Source organism: Odontomachus brunneus, unplaced genomic scaffold (genome assembly GCF_010583005.1).
Source record: "Odontomachus brunneus isolate Ranch 3 - 2012 unplaced genomic scaffold, Obru_v1 Obru_scaffold_158, whole genome shotgun sequence".
In the NCBI taxonomy this organism is placed as follows: Eukaryota; Metazoa; Arthropoda; class Insecta; order Hymenoptera; family Formicidae; genus Odontomachus; species Odontomachus brunneus.
The window spans coordinates 748,081-768,495 of NW_022639608.1; the positions used below are offsets into that span (position 1 = coordinate 748,081).

The following is a 20,415-nucleotide window of genomic DNA, read 5'->3' on the forward strand; positions in this document are numbered from 1 at the left end:
GGCCATTCCTGAAATCGATTATTACAACTGTTTCGAAGATTGGAAAATCCGTTGGAATAAGTGTATTATATCAGGGGGGGATTACTTTGAAGGGGACGAAATTGATTTGCAAGAATAAATAAAGAATTTTCGAAATAAATGCAATGTCACCTTACTTTTTGGACACAGTAGTATATATATATATACATATATATTGGTCGAGGTCAATGGCGGGAATCTGCTGAAATTGCAGGCGCCCGCTGTTTATCGCAATACTTCGGCTATCGGTAATATTGACTATTTGATGGCTTCAGATAAGACGATTTTGCATTCGCAAAGAAACTAATAATCAATAAAACTTCTTACAAAAGTATTTGAAGAGAATACTTCTGATTCTTTGTCAGATACTTCACTTGACTGTGATGTCATATAAATTAATCTACCACGACACGCGACACGAGAGAAAGAAGTTCGCAAGGCAAACGCGGGTCTCAGAGCATACCTGAACATTCCGCCCCACGTTCCTCCGCTAGAAGACGAATGCTAGACGGAACGAGCGTAGATGAGAGACAGACCACCACCCCGACGCGAATTGCAGACAGAGCGGGTGTCAAATGATCGGAAACCCTAATCAGGGGCCGCGCAATCAATTATCGTGCTGCGCGCCGGCAAAGCGTTTAAGCGATCTCAGATTACTGCGCTCACCCGGCATCCTGAACGCCCGCAGAGAAATTGTGTTCGATTCAGCGATTCCTGCCAACCGAGAGCACTCAGCCCGTTGCTCTCCCGCTGTCTTGCGTGGCGAGTTTACGCGATTGGTGCCTAGTCGAGCGTAATTTACAGGTGTAACTCGACCCTCGGTGGCCAGCCTACTGCATACAATTCTGCGATCGGAACGACTCTCCCGTCAAATATAATAATATCTCCGATTGTATCCGAATTGAGTCGATTGTACGATAAGAAGGACTATCTATAATAGCAACTCTTGTATTCGCGTGCAAATTTCTCAACAAGATGCAAGAAAAGAAGAGGAGGAGGAGAGCGAAAAACTTGAGCAGAAGCTAATACAGAAAAGTCTGAGAATAAATATTCATGATACGAGAGCAGATCAATATATTTGAGATTGTTGGTAAAGAAGATCGAATAAGGAATCGTGCTTTACGAAGAGACATAAAAAATTTTTGCAAGATCGTACCATCCCTTATTTCTCTTTCGTCCTCAACCACCGAACTACAAAAGTAGAAGGTCTTTACTCTCCCCCTTCCCTCGCTCTCCTTTTTCCTTGATTACAAGTTCAGCTGCACCGTCCGTTTCCGTGTCCTGTAATACGACTTCGTGATCGTCCTGTTCTTATTTTTCTTGCCCAACCTTATCCCCTTTCTCGCTCTCTCTCGTGTGACAACTTCAGCGCCGCGTCTCTTAACCTCCGTCGCGCAACCTCTTTCTCGACTTATATACTCCGACCGGTGGCATGAGCTCACCTACGTGGTCGCAGAAAACCGGGATTATAAAACTTTCGTCGGAACGTGGCTAAAGTCGCCAGGGTGAATTTTAAAGCCCCACTATATCGTGTCCACCTCCGATACAACAGCCTAGTGTGCGAAGAGAGAGAAGGCTCGCCGCGAAAGTAAAACTTCCCGAATCCCTCTTGTATTTTGCATGCAGGTTCGCGAAAAAATATAACGGACGCATAATCCCCAAAAAATCGTTTGCGGCAAGAAGAGATTTTCTTGAATTTCTGCGCACCACGCGAAATTCTAAAAGTTTGTATGTGCATGTGTGCACGTGTGCTTATAACAGCAACGACACATCGTTAATACAATACCCGTTTCGGTAGCCTCCAATGTTCCGAGTATTCGCGTACTTATTAAGTTTAGAAATTTTCTAAGCTCCGGCGTGCTCGCGAATTGTATTCGGCAAATTTTTGTGCTGCACGAGGACTGTAACGTTAATTTATAATTTGCAGTTGCGATAAGTACAATCTGTTGAGTCTTCTTGCATAGGTAAACAAAATGTAACGCGGGATAATATTCAAGTACAACGTCACTTATAGTGTCGCCAAATTCTCCGTAAAGTTCCACAACTTTCCGCCCCCGCGATTGAGATCCATTCTTACCGCGTATCGTGCCCCCTGAAAATCTACATACACAGCAAAGCCATCACTCACCAAGTGTCAACGTGTACATTCTCACGTAAAAGATCCTCACAGCGGAATCTGTAGATATAGCAAATCGCAGTAACGTTAGCTTACGTACAACGTAAGCACCTTAAATATTTATGAAACACACACTATCCGCCATTTCCGCGTATAATAAACTTATTCATGCATTATTCACGCGCGAGAAAGCCGAGTGACGCGGAAACAAATCTGTCTAAATGATCGAGACCCCAAGGATTTATGATCGTCGATATATTCTTTGCCAAGTGAAGAGTTAAACCGCGATCTTTTTCACAGCGGGATACAAAAGATCGTATCGCAAGCGCCGTCACAGCAAATAACGGCGATTTTATCATGCGTTTTAACCTCCGTACCCCGTTATCGACCTGGCCCTGCTCTGTCCCCCAATTACGACGACGACGAGGTGAAAGAGAGGGTGGAGGCGGAAGAGAAAGAGGGGACAAGGACGCCTACGAGCCGTGCACCTACGTGAGCGTAAACGACGAGGATTATCGAAGTTTCCTCGCGCTGCCGAGGAAAAGCTTAAGGCTTCTCCTCCGAACTCCCTTTTCTCCGTCCCGCGGCCAATAGCAAGAGACCCTCGTGGGGCGCACGAACGAACCGACGCTACGTGGATTCATTATTCCCTTTAGATTCGCACTGCTGCCGGCGGACGGGACCTTACGCACAAAGAGAAACGTGCGTGCTCGGAGAAGGAATCCGAAAGTGCACGTACGAGTGTAACACACACGTGCACGCGGCCTGATGTGGACAGGACGAGCTGGTTGTTTGAGACGCGCAGTTACGAGGAGGAAGAGAAAGATTTACGCAGAGTCAGTTAGGGTAATCGCCATAATTTGGATTTTACACGTCAGTGAAATATTTCTCCACGAGACGAACCTAATAACGTTATATACGAAATGGCGTTAAAAACGATGACTCGCCGAGTCCATGATAAAGATCCATGCGGCTCGCGAAAATTGAAGAGTGCAGCTCGCATTCCTCGCGAGAAACGACGAATCCTTCGGCCCTTTTTCCATCGCCGACTGCGACTAACGGGAAGAAACGGACGGACGTTCTTCCGCGGGAAATCTCTCGGGTCCGCCGAAGGTTACCGCGCACGTGTGCACGTACAGACGGGATTTCGTGAATGCAAATACGATGCCGCGAGCCAGGGGTGAAGAGAAGTATTTGCTTTATCTTTATTCGCGCATGAAACACGTGATCAGACTGTCCAGCGACCGATTCAAGACAAACGGGGCTGGGTGAGCCACGACGCGTTTTCTCGCTTACCCGACTATTTTCGCGACTCACGTCGTTTCTGCCTCCGCCGTTCTCTTTCTTCCTCTGCTCTGCGGCTCTCGGCCGCAATCTTTGCGCGGCCTATCGCAGATTGCACCAGAAACGCGAACTTCAAATCCCACGCGCGGCGTATACACACATAGTCGCGTATTTACGTTCTCTCGTCTCTCGCGCGCGAGGTAAGTAAAACTTCCGCAAATCCGGCGCGTCGCGACATATGAGAAAGCGAGAAAGAGAATTGCGAATCGAGGAGGTAGGAGGAGTAGGAAGGAAGGGGGTACGGTAAGCATAGCGCGGAAATAACGCGCGCCTGTCCGTAACAACGTACTCCCAAGTACCTTGAAATGACGGCGAGGAGGAGGTAAAGCCGGATGTTATTGGTCGGTCGAAAAATACGCGAATACCAGTAGCCGCCGTCGTCGCGTCCTGCAGGAAGGCCGTATCAAAAATGGCGTGGACCGCAAATATATCTATCGGGAGCGGGAGGAGAGAGTGGCGATGTGATAGTGGATACACCGTGCAGCTGAGCACAAACGATTTCAGCAGCTGATGAGTCAGATAGAGTTGCTGATATAGACTGCCTCCCCGCCGTCGTAACGGAAGGAAGGAAGCGCACGGATGACAATTTCTCGAAACAATAGAGACTCCGCCGTGTACATGTATAAAAGGGCAGCCAGTCTAAGGAGTATACAACTTCGCTCGGACGCGGTACTTTTTAATATCGGTTTCCTCTTTATAAAACGCGAGGAGTCTCTCGAGAGTGTTTAATATGTCTTGTGAGTTGCTCGCGCAACTGTCGTCTCGAATCTCGAAACGACATTATTTCCCCGTTAACTTGTTTGATACGGTGTGTACCAGCCTTATTTACACTCCATCTTATATTCGAAATGCCCGTCAAACACCGTCTCCTATGTACTATTTTCCGCGTTTTCTTTATTACATTCATTACATTTCCCTCGCGGGCAAGTTTGATTTATGAACCGCTAGACACAATGCATCCCCGATCAAAAAGTGCGAATATCTTCGAAAAAATAGATAACGGAGACGATAAATAAAACGTGATATATATTATAAAAACTCGTGCACCGAAAAAGACAGAAGAAGAGAGAGAAGGAGGAGCGAGTAAAAAGAGGGCGTAAAGTAAAGGGCGAGAGTCGTATACTTTTTAGGTTAATCGTTGCTCAGCAAGCGAGACATCAGGTTGCTTCGCGCGCGTAAGAAGAGAGAAAAAAAGGGAAGAAAGAGCCCCTTCCATCTTGCCTCCACGCTCGCTCCGTCATACTGTCTTATCCTGGGGGATTAATTTCTCGAGGTTTATGTACGTCGCTGCGGGAGGGATGGCATCAGGTAAATCCTTCGCCGCGGAACGTATTTCACGAAGAAAAATACGAGCAGGATGATTCGGACGGAGTCCTCGACCTGTTCTTCCTTTCTGCTCGCCGTCGTCCGTTTCACTCCCCCTATCTCCCTCTCTCTTTCCTTCTATTTCTCCCTCCCTCCCTAGCGTCGTTTTAAATCGCCGTGCTTGCTCCGAGGTACGTATTCAAGAGAGATTATCTCTGGAGAGCACGGTACAGAATATGCGAAGATAAAAATACGGACGCGGATGGCACGGTAGAGATTTCCGATGCGCGGAATTATTTACCGAGGGCATCCTGACGGAACTTATCCCGGAGACTGGTAACATATTCCACATTACGTAAGGTTTCGCGGCGGGAACAATTTCGTGTTTGCCACTCAGGAGATACTCGGGCGCTTCTCGTTAGTTACGAAGATGACATGAATCGCGTTCCGAGCGATCGCAGCGTGAAAGCAAACTACATCCCTCGGCAGGAAATTAAACTTGGGCGCATGCCGGAAATATCGATTATCAATTACGACTGTTTCGTACGAACGGAAGAGACAATTCTCCTAATTAAGACAATGGATACGACCACGCTGGCGAATGTTTAAGCCGATTTCGCGATTCCGAGCGAGTTCCGAGTTCTCCGAGTATATAATTGAAGAAACAAGTGGATTCGCGTCGTAAAATTATGCGATGCAAAGCGAAGGGAGAGGAAAAAAGTACAAATACTTTCGCCTTCGACTTCAGATACAGGAGATGAAATAAAAGAAGGAGAGAGAGAGAGAGAGAGAGAGGGGGGGGAGAGAGAGAGAGCATGGTTATCGTTCAAAGGTCTTTTCGAAAGCGTAACAAAAGTCACCCGATCAATTTTCAACTGCAATCGGTAAATTGTCGCACCGGAAAAAGGTTAAAATAGACGGGTAGAATTTAAATCCGCGCTATATTCGACGCTACATTCGGAAAGTGCGAACAAGCGAGATGGAGGGAAAAAAAAGAAAATAGAGGAAATACGTGCGGAAGCGGTCGCGGGTCTTGTCCCTGTGGGATCAGCCGACGTCGATATTGAGTTATTCGCCCGATGTAGATACTCCGTTTTCCGGGGACTCGAGTGGTATCGGCGGCTCTTGGTACGTCCCTATTCGCCGGCCAAATGAATATTAGTGGTACCCGGGAGACAGAATTAATAACAATCGCTCTAGCGCGTCCCCCGTGCCGCGGCCGCAGACAAAACACACGTGAAGGCAACTGAAATTTATATCCGTCCGCCGATTCGTTTGGCATCGTACGGAAACTCGCGAGGCCACCGAACTCGCCGTACGCAAGAAGTGAGAAACGCGTCTCGCTTTCATTCGCGTAAAAGATCTCGGGCGTGTGCCCGGATATTATTTATTGCACGCACTCACCCTCATAATTTCTCATGGGTTGCCAAACGGAACGATTCTCAAGTCCGACGTCGCGAAAACTGACGATATATCGAACATAATGGCGAATGACTATAAAACTACGCGCGTTTGCACGTTTCCACGTTGGGAAAACAGAACGCTCACGTTTGAAACGAAGGGCAATCGATTCTCAAAATGTGGCCGACTTTTCGATCGAGTGGCTGTAAAAGCGCTACTGACAAAAAGAAGAAAAAAAAACAAACAAAGAAAGAAAAACGCTCCACTTCACCGTAACTACGCAATACAACGGATGACCGCGCGTCCACCGAGCGATCTCCGGCAAATTCGTTAGGCGACGAGGTTTTATCTGTACATTTTATACGTCCGAAAAAGACTGCTGCGGCCCATAAACATCGGTCCCGAGAGATTATACTTCCGTAGAAAAGAGTGGCGTCATTAAAAGGAGCAGAAGTCGGATAAGGATGGCGGCTCGCGGCGAGGCGAGGGTGGCGTCATTGTTGCGCGACTCCTTTTACGATTTGGAAGTTAATTTACACGCGGGGTGAGCTTCGGAGCGCAGACGAGCCCGGAATAGCGTATACAGTCGAATAAAGCGCGAACAGATGCAACGAGGCGGCGCCGCGACGCCTCGTAAAACTTTTACGCCGGCAGTCTCTTTACTTTTTCGCTCTTCTGACTGTCTTCCGGCGCGCCGCGTCTCTCCCGCGATCGACGTTGTCCCCGTTGTCCGGTGTCGTTGGCCTGTTTCACTGCCGTTCGATTATTAAAGTCCTTCCTTTCCCGATGACGTATCGAATTCGAATCTAAACCGTACACCGACGAGACGGCGATAAACGCGTGTGCTTGTTCTTACCGGAATCCCGATCCCCTATTCGTCATCGACACGGATATTCTCGTTTCGTCGCGACTCGAAGAATCGTCCCGACTCGAAGAATCTCGAATTGATTATTTACCGGTTAATCCATTGTTTCACAATGTTCACAATGTTCAATAACGACTTCACGTCCGCGTGATTGCGCAATCAATTGATCGCAAGTACAAAAGGAACAGAAACTAATGCTCTCTCTCTCCTCCTCGATTATGTCCATTTAACTCCTCTTCTCTCTACTCATACACTTTTTAATGTAAATGATGACGTTACGGAACACGCAAGACGTAATACCTATAAAACGCAATTAACATTAATGTGCAGAACGAAAGGCCTCGACAAGGCTTGACGTTACGACGAGGATTAAAAGCAAAGCTGCTTTCGTGGCAGGAAAGAAAGAGAGAAAAAGAAAGAGAGAGAGAGAGAGAGAGAGAGAGAGAGAGAGAGAGAAGTACGGAAGAAAAGAGGGAGAGAGGAAAAGAGATAGAAAGATTGTGAGAGAGAAAGAGCAAGGACAAATGATGCGGGAGTAATCACGGGTCGGGACAGAGAAAATGAGAGTCGTTTGAAAAGGTTGCCTGGCATCTTCCGCTTTCAAATCCATCGAGTCATTATCGCTCTTCGGTGATCGATACTTCGACCGGTTCGACGTCCTACTTTTTCACACGGCCATGTTGCTCTCATAGATTACCCACGTCATTACACGAAAGCTTCGGGTATCGTACCTTCCGCGACCCGCTAAGCCTTTCGCTGGGACGCCGCGTCGCTTTTTCAAGCCGACGTCGGCGCAGAAATCGAGGTTCGTCGCTTTCACTGCCAACGCTTGTAGAAAAAGAAACGCTAGGACATCCCTCGTGCGTTTGTTCACGTAAAGACAACAACACGATAGACATTTTTTATATGGAATCACATTCGGCAAAAAGAAATCAATCTACACTGAAAAACGTTTGGTTGGATTAACCGAATTTCTGGTCAAGTATGAACAAACCAAAAAATTCCGGTTAAAGCTATCAAAGTCTTGTTAACTTGAACAGAATTCTGGTAGCTTCAATTGGAATCGTTTAATTCAACCAAACGTTTTTCAGCGTAGATTCATATTTCAACAGAAATTTGGTTAATCCAATCAAACTTCTTTTTCTGTGTACATTTCAATGGCTTAATTGCTCGTATTACCGTACGTCTTGAGATTCGCGTGTCTTCGCTGATAAAGCAAAATTCGCACTCCGATCTGTGAATACTGTTTCTTTCATTTTTACTTCCGGCACAATCCCCAGATTACTCCCATTAAACTTTTATTTGCGGCAATCTCCAAGTTATTTCTCATTAAATTTCTGTTTCCGACAATTCAAGTTATTCCTACGTTATCGCTACGATGAAACACGCAACGGAAGACTTATTTCAGCTACCAATCGATTGATTGATGTCACGTGATTGTCTGAATAGTTACGTGCTTCTTGTGGGAGCTTTCGTAACACCGGTTTGTATAAATACAAGCGACGCCCGAACAGGTTTATTAACGCGATCGATGAAGCATACCTAATCGACGTGCGTCTTGGCACAGTAAAGAGGGCGAAACCGTGAACAGCCGTTACGTGCGAAACTTTCAAGACTTTCACGTTCTGCCTCTTCCTTGTAACTCATGCACACGCGATCCTCGTTAAATCACTCTCGGTCTCGGTATCCTCGTCTTCCTTTTACGTTGCAATACTTTCACGGTCGCCGTTCAGAAGCAACGTTGCTTATTCATGGCTATATCTACAGGATGTCTAATACAAAACATTCCAATGCACGTATGTGGGTAAACCATATCCAGAATAGTTGACCACTGAGCAGAAAGTACCTTGCCACTGTTCAAACAACCACGATGAGCTCGCGCTATGAGCTATCCTCTCACAACTTCACACTCGCGTGCCAATCTTCTTTTATTAGTTACTTGAAATTTTACGTGGTTTGAAAAATGTTAAGATATCTTTTGCTCAGATTGATGTGGTCCACCTATACATCGTGATGTCTTGTCGTGATGTCAGACAACCTACATAATATGTAGCAAATATCGTTCCAAATACAACATGAAACAATCCGTTGTCTTAACGAATAAAGATCGAAATATTAGTAAATCCAGAAAGAAAATCTCGGAAGAAAGTTGCCGCGACCCAGAAAGACGATTAATCCTCAATAAAGAGGACCAAGACCGATCCTATCAATACGAAACGTGTCGTACGCTTCGCAAAGCTAGTTACGAGGCAACGAGATATGAAAAAGGAAGATAATATCGTATTGAGAGTGAGAGAGAAAAAAGAGAGAGAGAGAGAAATATAAAATAGTCAGCAAAGAAAAGGCAACAACGTTGTAATGAAGGATTGCGCATAAACAGGCTCACGGTCCATCATTATCGCAAGATGAAAGCGTACGTCTCGATCGATCGACAAACGCGACCTTTCGGCGGCGCAACAATAGCTATTTAAGCGTACACGTGTATGCGTGCGCGCGCGGATAATAATCTTGCACAAGAGCAGAGAAAATAAGAGGAGAGGCGCATTTAGGGAGGGGCGGCTCGCAACGCAGACTGGCATATCTCTCTCTTTCTTTCTCTCTTTCTCTCCACCGTGGGAATAATGCAGATCTTTACAAAGCTACGTAACTGAATAATGGCGCGCGCATAACGCATACGTACGTACGCGAGCGAGCACGAGGGGTGAATCACGCGCGGATTACAGTATACGAAATGAAATTACTGGTACTAATGAATCCCGCGCGCGACACGAAATTAGTAGTCGTCCCCCCGACGTCGGTGGTGTGAAATTTTAATACGGCGCGCGCTTTACATTCGACCCGCGACTCGCCGAATGCAATCCACTCGTAGCCGCCCATTCGTTTCGCGTGTTTTCGATTCGTATGTACGTAAATAGCGGGCTATCGGCAGCGCTTGTGCTGTCGCGCAAATCATTAAAAATGGAGCCGATTAGCTCTTAACTGACGTGCCGGTCCCCGAGGTTCAACGGACGTTCACGCACACTTCTCCGTCGTTACGGAACGAGGAAATTAGTTATTGCATTTTTAACTACCGCGTGCGCGCTGTTTGTATCGAAAAGTTGCGCGAATAAATTTGGTGAGATACGAAAGGATAGTTTCACACTCGCGAGAGCATCTCCTCGGCCAGCTCGCGCGATATAGCGACCCATGTGCCCTATTTTGTTATCTTGGTTATTACGCGTGCTTTTATTATTATAACCGGATTGTGCGCCCCGGTAATGATGCCCCTTGATTATCGCAACATGTGCAATGACAATAATGACGATTTATTTAAATACGTACGCGTCGTTAATTATTATCGTGGATAATCGTGGAGGCAAACGCGACCGTCCGCGCTCGCCGTGTTAAACATTCATTCGCAGTGGAATTCTTAACATCATGGATTTTCAATGTCATCCCTTTTCCCGGTAGAGCTTATTGCCGCGCCGCTGAAAAGCTCCGAAAAGCGATTTCGGACAACATTCGTTCCGGCAACGAGTTGTACACTTCCGTTTAATTGCGCGTACATCGACGAGAATTTAGTACCCCATTTTTCTTCGTAATCTATCAAAACGCGCCAAGTTTCTGGAATGTATACAAAAATATTCCGAGTTTCGAGCAAACGTAAGTTGACTACTCTCTTGCTCTTATTCCTGATGACAGATGATGTTAATCCTCGCAGCAGCCGAATGAAAAACGGATATTACGGCGTGTAGTAGAGAATTGAGATGAAAAAGAAGGGTTGCCCGTAGAAATTTAAAATAAAGAACGCGAGATATGTGCGCGTGTGATGTGTACATGTGAAAGAGAGAGAGGCAAAAAAAATATATATCAGTGCGAATTTCGAAGCCGGCTCGATAGGGATCACGGTAAATCACGTGTAGGCGCGTAGAAACGGGGAATCGAGAGAACAGGCCATTCCATCTACGCCGAGTGAAATATAACAGCGCGAAGCACAAATTAAATATCCTCATAATGCCGCGTTCGCGTGTTGGTGTAGTTTCGCGGCGGCCGGAGCCTCTGGCTGCAGGCCAAACTTCGCCGGCCCGCCAGATTTGATGCCTAAAAAGGACCGTAAATTTATCTCATCGCGCGTCCGTCCCACATTTGGTCTCTCGCATGCGCGAAATAAATAGAATTCTCAAGCTTTATGGCGGCCCGTGAGAGCCTTATAAATCTTGCCGCTGCATGTCCCGCCATCCGCCCGTATCATTCTTTACGTTTCGGGTTATGACACCTCGCCCGGACGCGCGGACTCGTCGCTCGATAAAAAGATATTTTAATGCGCGCCGCTGTTTTTAATCCTCGCCCCGTAAATTTTCCGGGCGCAGCGGTAAATTACCCGATGTAAACAAATCGGAGTGAGTCTCGATTGTCCGAATTAATTCGGCCACACGATGCAGAATAATCGAAATCTGCAGAAACCGGGCGTTTATATTTTAAAACACAACGAGGGATATTATTTGTTGCGCAGAACTCCAATCGCCAAATAGAATAAAATCAGTAATAAAAATTTAATAACGCGTAACACGCTGCAAATGTGATTTTTATCGGAACTCGCGACGCGTAACTCTCGTTGAGATTTTACTGCGTCACGTGAAGTTGCGGGCGATATGTTTCGCGATATACCATCGTAAACGACATTCGTGCGTGTGAACGGATAAAGCCTCATTCAACGTGTATAAAAACGAAATTATTCGCGGTCTAATCGCGATTCATTAGCCACACGCCATCGGCATTACATCCCTGAGAAATTCTCCGTTCGCATGAAAGTGATCGAGCACCGAGTGCAACGTTTCGTATAAGTCGTCGTAGAGCAACCGGCCGTAGAACTGGTTCAATATCATTTAAATACCGTTAACACGTGAATATCCATGCGGCGTGTACGAGCGCAAAGATTATCAGTCATGTTATTATAAAGAAAGCTACCTGGTAATAGATGAAAGTATATTTATCCATTTCTCAGGGAGGGTAAAATCAAAGAGAGAGAAAGAGTAGGAGAAAAAGAAAAAGAAAAAGGACAAAATGAAATAGGGTAAAGGAAAGAAGAAAGAGAGAGGAGAATTTAATGTGATATAGATATAGAAAGTATGGAGGAACGGAAAGAATGAATGAATGGAGGATGTATGAAATGTGTGAGGTAGTTGTTTAATGTAAACCAAGTCCCCTTCTTGGCTATTTAATGTATATAGCTGAATGGTAATAAATATATATATATATTTATCCATTTCTCAACAATATTACGTTTTTATACACGTTTCGAGAACGTACTTTCTATATACTTTGTTTGCCGAATACAATATAATCAATCTGTTTCTTTATATATTGCATTTTGATGAAAAGAGAAGAATCGCGAAGTTGCGATAAATTTGGAATTTCTCGTATCAGCGAACTAAGTTCAGTAAGTTCATCTTTACACTTGAAAACGCGAGGCGCGCTCCCCGAGTCGAAATTTTGATTCTACATTAACCCTGCAAATTCCGTCGAACTTGAAAAGTCAATGAAGAATCTCGAAATATACAGGCTATTATCCTACAATATAGGCTATTATACTACAAGTGTTTACTTGTTGCGTCTTTTATGTCGAAATTTAAAGAATTTGTCTAAGAATTATTTAATATTTGATTATTTCGAGACATATCTTACACACGTTTAATTTTTATTCCCATTTTTAATTATTACAATGTATTTACAATTATATAAAAATTATTATATAATTAAATTAATATTATATAATTATATGTAATTAATTATATAATTATATAATAAATGTACTAATTATATAATTTAGTCAGTAACAAATTCTTATTCTCACATAATCCTTTTTTTGTCGTTGAAAATATCGATAAAATTTGGTGCTCTTAAATGAGCCGATAAAGAAGCTGTGAAGACAAAGATAACAATTGTGCGCCCAATAATGTGTTTCCCAACAGAGATTTAAACTTGGATTCCGTAAAATAACAAGGCTAAACACAAATGAAAAGAAAACGCTGGCAGATATGAACAAGATCCTATTTATTGCCCAAGGAGCATTATTGCACGTGAAAATCAGTATTTGCGAGATTTATGTTAAACTCTAAAGCCGGTCTTCATGATCGTGAATTATTCAGGATCTTTGATTGAAAACGTAGTTAATTACAGATTCATATTTATGACCCGTTACTGGGCTGTTTGGATCGATGTGTCTTTTGAGTGTATGAAATAATATACACAATATATTAAGAGTACAAACACGAATAATCTGCAATTTATCAAGCTATAATTACTCAACAAATGATGACAGACCACGAATGCCGGCCTAAACTTCGGCTCGGCTGTTTCTTTATCCTCAGGAAGTTCGTACACAACGTGCGTTAAGAACAGAAGCCTCCCGTGTAACAAATGGCTTGACATACCTTGGAAATGTATGATGTATCACTGTGCACGTGGCGGCATACTGCGTCCTCCGTCCTGGCTTCTCGTTTCGGCATCCTGGTAGCTCCGCCGTGGCACTTAACACTGACACTCGCGTAGATACGACTCGATCGGAGACACCCGTATTATTAAATAACGCGGTTTAGTCGGTGCTGAGTTACGTCATAAGGATCGACACGATATTTTTGATCACGCGGGGAAAACGATAAATTATCGATGTACGCGGCCCCGTGATATACGCGACGCTTGCCGGCGCGAAGCGTAATGAACGTCTGTAAGCACGCGGCGCAGCGAGCGAAGGGTAGGCTCGACCGTTGCGAAGGTCGCGCGTGTGTGTTCGCGGCCGCGCGCGTTCAGCGACACGATTGACGCGAGAGATAACGCAGCACTACTTATTCATTACTTGTATTCTCTCGCGCGCACTTTCCCCTGCTCGAGCGTTATATTATATTACACGTCACGAGTCGGTGAGTTACAATTTCCGCTGTATGTAATGAGAATATTTTCGCGAATTCTTTTGAAATATTCAATCTCCGACTCTCTCGTCGACATTATCTTAATTAATATTAAGGCATGATTAATACCGACGTGTTTATCCAATTAAGTCGTACCTACGAAGGCGTGAATGCCACAAAGAGCGGCCAGGAAATAAAATCTTGAATCGGGAAATGCGGCGGGGACGAAGAATGCGCGACAACGTGCTTTCGGACGTTGTCGTTAGAAAAAAATTAGAATAGGCGACGCGATTATAGAATATAAACAATTGATACGCTTACTTCATTGTAAATATCCAGTAAAGCTGTCTTTCTTTCTTCCCTTATATCTTCGATTTCATCAAAATCCTTAACGGACGGTGGGATTTTTCTTATGTAGCTTTTCTCGCTGTCGTTTTTGTTTACCCATCTCGACAAATTAATTCAATAATTGTTAGAAAAAAATGAATTAATTTGAGATATAAAACAAATGAATGATTTAATTTGAGATATAAAATATAAAATATTCGTCAGCCTTGGATGATGTTAACCATCCAAGTCCACATAGTCATGTCCACGATGGATCTCCGCACATGTACTAAGAATTAAATCCTTTTCACATATGTTCGTGTTGTTTGCACTTTTCGCACTTTCGTACTTATAATAAGACTAATATTACATGTGTCATACGATAAGTATTATCGGACGTATCGATTGGCTGATAGATAAAATTCGGACGTCTGTCTAGAAATATTTATATGTAATCTGGGATTAATTATGCTTTTAATCGAACATCATAAATAATTTGCTACTATGAATATTGGCTTTAGAATCTAGTGCGGGTCTCGCGAGTATCGATTTGTGCATTTAACAATGCTCTTTGAGCAGCAACTTATCTTGAATTCGTCAATAACTTTTTTTCCACTTTTATTTACAGAGTTATTTTATATAAAAAATTTTCTATTTATTTTCTGAATAAATTTATTTTCTAAATAAAAATCTCTATTGATGTACACAATGTTATCGTTTACGCGACTGCTATTTTTATTGTTTTCTTCTCCTTTTTTCCGCATCTCCAAGTCGTATCAGAATTTCCGACAGTAATAAAAAAAAATTTATGAAGAAATTATAAAGAAAATTTACTCTTTCATTAATGTTTATTGGATTATTTAATATTTTCTTACCTCCAAGCTCAACGGAGAATTTAAGGAATTAATTTACGAAAAATTCGACTTTGACCCGTTGCTGGCACTTTAGCCGCTACTCCGTGTAATATTTTGAAACGTCGAACTCGGCGAAATATAAACCCAGACGCGGCAGATTTTCTGTCAACAACTTTTTTAATGATTAAACATTTGGAAAACTCGTGGAATGACCTCTGCGTATGACGCGTACGGTATGACGGGGTGGATATAGAGGGGACGCGTATATGACGCAAACAGCAAATGCGGCGGCCGATCGCATTGGCAGTCGGCGGCCTTTTTGATCGAGTTTACAATTACACGTCACCTGTCCCACGCGGTGCATTATCGGGTCCCGTGACGTATTGCCGAGTCTGCAGGCCGTTAACATCGCGCCCGAGTTCGTTCATTAATAATAGATGCATTATTAACAGCCGGGTGTACCGGAAATATTGCAGGTAATCGGTACGCAGTTCGGATTCGTCCACGTCACAGATGTTTAAGTTCAATAATAATGTGTACACCCAATGCTGATCATGTGATTTTCAGAGAAACCGCGCGGAGGCCGCTGCAAATCGGACTAACGAGCAAATTCGGTAAAGTATTTACGATCTATAACATTGATTAAGCTCGGTCTTACGATTAACTGTCCTTTTTTCAACTACTAGCTTATGGTATGAATTATTAAAGAATAAATTATTATAAATTATAATTATTATAATTATTATTAATAAATTATTCAAAATCAAAATGTCTCTTAACATTATTGCGATATTGTAAATAGAAGAATGATCGACCGCGATAGCATTAATTGTTTAGAAAAATTTTCCGAGCAAGTGGCACACTTTTCTTACAACGAATTGCCAGAAGAGAACACCAGAGTTGTGATTACGCGTCAAATCGCGTGGGCAAAGAATAGCAATCGACAATAAAGTACAACAAAAGCAATGAATCGTATGCTCGACAGTTCAATCTACGGTGATCTACGCGATCACGATAGCACATCATTCGACGGTTGTTATTGGTCGCGAATCGTTAATTACGGTCGAGGGAGAAATAAAAAGAGGGAACGAGCTCCTAATGGCAACTTTCGATTCGCCGGGAAATTGCGGTAAAGGTGAAACGTGCGCGGGATAAAAGCTTTCGCTGCGCACGCGCGTCTAGTGCGGAGAGAGCGCGAGTAAACAATTTCGCGAAACAAATTTTAATTGCAATTACTTCACGTCCGCGGAGCGTGAATCTGCCGCGTGACACGTCACCCTGAAGTGCGTGTGTGCGTAGAGGTATGCATATATGCGTTCGTTCATTCGTTCGAGTCTGCGTGCTGTGAGCTAAACCGAAAAAAAGAGAGTGTATGTGTATATAAGAGAGAGAGAGAGAGAGAGAGAGAGAGAGAGAGAGAGGAGAGAGAGAAAGATACTAATTCCACAGACGCGCGGGTGTGCGTGCGTCGCAGAATATAGCTCAATCGTAGATTGCACGGATTAAAATGATTTCTGCGACGATCGAGAGTGCAGAAAATCGAGATTAGAAAGAGCGCGCGCGCAAAAAACCGATAATATCCCGCTAGAGTACGTGCCGTGTCGAATTCACCTCTGGCATTTTTAGATCGACTAAATAAAAGCGCGTGTTCGGCGAAATGCAGGACGTATTTCGATGCTGACGGAATTATTCGAAATGAAAATTTAGCGGCCAACTTTCCCGTCGCGTCCGTCGTAGCGTTTTAGATTCCGGCGCGGAACGGAAACACGGGGGAAAAAGGCGGCCATTTTCGCATTGACACGCCACGTTGCACCGCGGTAAAATAATTAAGCGTTAAATGTTGCCGCCGCGTTTACTCACCGATAATAACTGATTTTAACGTTGTGCTACACGGCCGCGGGAGCACGGCGTAGCGGTGCGTGAAACAGCGTACGTTCACCGCGCTAACGATGAAAAGCAAGCGAGATAATCTGGTTTTTATCCGTTATCGTGTGCACGTGGATATGCGCATTGCCAATAATACGCTAATATTACGCGATGTTATTTGCACTCATTATTATCATTAATTAAAATAGATTTCAATTTAAAAAATGACGAGCCACGTCCGCGCGTATAAATGTCGTCCGTAATTACGTTGCGTAACGTTATTTGCGCGCATTACTATCATTATCGGTTGGAATGAATTTTAATGACATAAAAAAAAAGCACGACGCGTGCGTGATCTGAATTCGTGCGCCACACCGTGGTGTCAACCGCGCTCTACGAATCGTCCAGCTCGTGTGTGTGTGTGTGTGTGTGTGTGTGCGTGCGTGCGTGTGTGTGTGTGTGTGTGTACATACGTGGGCGTATGTATTTGTGTGGGCGTACTTACGTACACGGTGCGGTAGACCGCGGCACTGTCGTACGTTAACGACGATATGCCGTTTTGTAACGACAGCTCCTATTGTAATTAAATTGAAACTAGGGAAAACGATAACTGACCTGAAATTACGGAGCGTTTGCGCATGTGCGTTTGTGCAGGTTCGCGCAAATACAAACTCGCCGTACGCAATCATACTTGTAACGTTCTCTCCGCACGGGGTTTGCGTACGCAATATAGTTAGGGCTCCCGCGGTCACGGTCCTCTATTCGGATCGCCTACGCAAACTGCCACTCGCGCGCACACGAGGGGCCCCGACCGACGGCAAATTTTACAAATGGTTGACCTAATATCACCGCTGGAGAGTTTGCCAAGCAGAAAACGTGCCGCGAGTTCTTTTCACATCGCGCCGTATTGACGATAAATTGCCCGTTGCGCACCGTCGCGCTATTTAAAATTCTAATAGCGTAATTGTATTATTTTTGTCGCGAGAGTGATACCGCGTGTCGACCTTATCTACGGAGCGGAGGTAAACCGAACAAGATGGACGATATACTAACTAACGTTCTTTCCCGCGTGGCTAACGAGTGTAAAAGAAATACAAATAGCGATAACAGTTATCTCACGTTGTTAATTTTTATTAGATGTTAATAGTAAAGCTATCTCTAGCGAGTGTACTGTGCGATAACTGTTACGAATACCTGAAAAGTGGTCGTAGAAAAAGTATTCCACTGTAAAATACCGTCCCTTTCTCTCTTTCTTTGTCTCTTTAAAATTCTTTGTCTCTTTAAATTTCTTTGTCTAATTAAAATTATTTATATCCTTCATATTATATATGTATATATATACACACACACACTGAGAAAAAATATCTAAAAATTAACAAATATTTCTTAGGTGAATACATTAACATATTTATTTAAATTAATTATTATTAAATCATTGTTTACTCGATTTGAGTGAAAAAATTTTAATTTAGGTAAATATGTGTGTTAATGGTATCTACCTAAAATAAATATTTGTTAATTTTTACTTATTTTTTTTCAGTATATATAGTTACTTTACCGTAAAAATCGCACTTAATTCAGAGTCGTGAAAAGTCGTAAGAATATCTGCTTTAAAAGAGATAATAATATTAACGTCATTTTCTAGAATACGACCTAAAGATTCAATGCAAGACTCCGGAATTAATCCTTCCTTGTATTTGATAAGAGTGCTTTAATTAAAGAAACGCGGCACGAGTCAAAGGGTTACAATATGCGCCGAGACAGCCGATGGAGAGGGAACTTATTTTTGGAGCTTTGGAGGACACATGACAAATTTACGCAGACGAGCCGGCACCTGTCACGGGCATGAAATATATCGATTTGCGAATGGACCACACGGAGTTTTCCGGAGATATAGACACCCAATTACCTCATGGAAGAAACAAGCAACGGTCTGATAAATATAGCGTCCGATAAAATAGCGGGCGACATGCAATATTAATGTAATTTTTCGAGGACGCACACACGCATACCACACAATGTTGTAAATTTATATCTCGCCACTATTATATATCGCGTATGTTATATATGTATACATATAGTTCATTTGTTGGACATACGACCGGAGGAAGCGATTTATGGCTTTGACTCCACCAAAAGTGTAACAGGCGGCTGTTTACAGAGTGATCTGAGACGTCGAGGAATGCTCTTTAGCCAACCTAACGATATATTTGAAAGCGTGTAATTTAATATAAAAACAAGAAAAATTTTTAAACCGAACATACGTACATGTGTGCGTGTCGTAAGTTAACCGTGCACGAAGGGAGCACAACAGTCGCCGCAAAATTAAAGTCTCTCGGGGAATGCCGGAAAATTCCACGATACGGACGCGCGCGACGTTAATTGCGAGTTAACAGCTCGATCGATACGCACAAAAATACGATACACAGGTGCACGTCGTTATTAGAGCGACCATTTTTACGCGTGCACGTGAACAAGTGTTAGGTAACGAGCGGCAATGAAACGAAAGAGATATATTCGTAGCGATCTAAATGCGTGTGGTTAACATGCATAGCGTATTAATAAATTGCGACGGCGCGATATTTCGACAAAGTTAAAATATGATGTGATTCGAGTTTTACAAGATCCAAGTTGTAGCGATGACGCGAGCAAGAAATTCGCGAAATCTCGTAAATGATATCGACCGACCACGCGCCGACATTAACGTCCACCATTAGCGGTCGACGGACAAAAATATTTAACTATGACGGCTCATGAAGTCAGTAACGTTATTAACCCGTGCGTTTATATACGTGCACGGCACGTGCATTCGGTGGAAACCACATGGTGTAATAGCAGAACGTCGAGCAGAATTTGCGTGCACGTACTATATGGTAAACATGAGATTTCATCGAAACTCAGCGTTTCTGCGAATCACTTCATTCCGCAAAATATTTATAAAGTATCCCAAGCCATATGCAAGTGGGTCAATGTGACACCTATACCAACGATTCAAAAAAAGAAAAGAAACAAGAAGGCAATACGTCGATGTGTGTCTATCTTTTCCTTTCGCAAAACTACCGACTCGTAGAATTAATTCAGATTAACAAAGTATGTGCATGATGTGCGTGTTTGCATGCTTTGTTCAGTGTTTTCAATTACACCGTTAAGTTAAACGGGTTATAAAACACCGACAAAGTCACCTAAAACGGTATTTTATGGTTTCTAAAACGAATGAAAGACTGGCGTGCGCTCTATGCACGAGTATAATAAAAAATGAATGTGTTTACCGCGAGTGTCAATGAATTCTGCGGTAATGTGAGATACGACGGCGCGACGTATGTGAGATATGATAATGCGAGCTTACGTAACGCGAGCGAAACTGCCACGGAAGAGAGGGAACAAGAGACGGTTGGAAATGAGGGATCGCGGCCGTGTCGGAAAAGCAGCCGA

At 43.5% G+C, this 20,415-nt stretch overlaps 1 protein-coding gene across 1 annotated transcript in view; it reads right to left on the reverse strand.

The window, feature by feature from the left end:
• Nucleotides 1-18,263, reverse strand: part of LOC116850871 — a 488,766-nt gene extending 470,503 nt beyond the window's left edge. The window contains exon 1 of the mRNA XM_032829662.1: nt 13,463-18,263. The gene's annotated coding sequence lies outside the window, so the exon portion shown is untranslated. The remainder of the gene's footprint in view (nt 1-13,462) is intronic.
• Between the last annotated feature and the right edge of the window lie 2,152 nt (nt 18,264-20,415).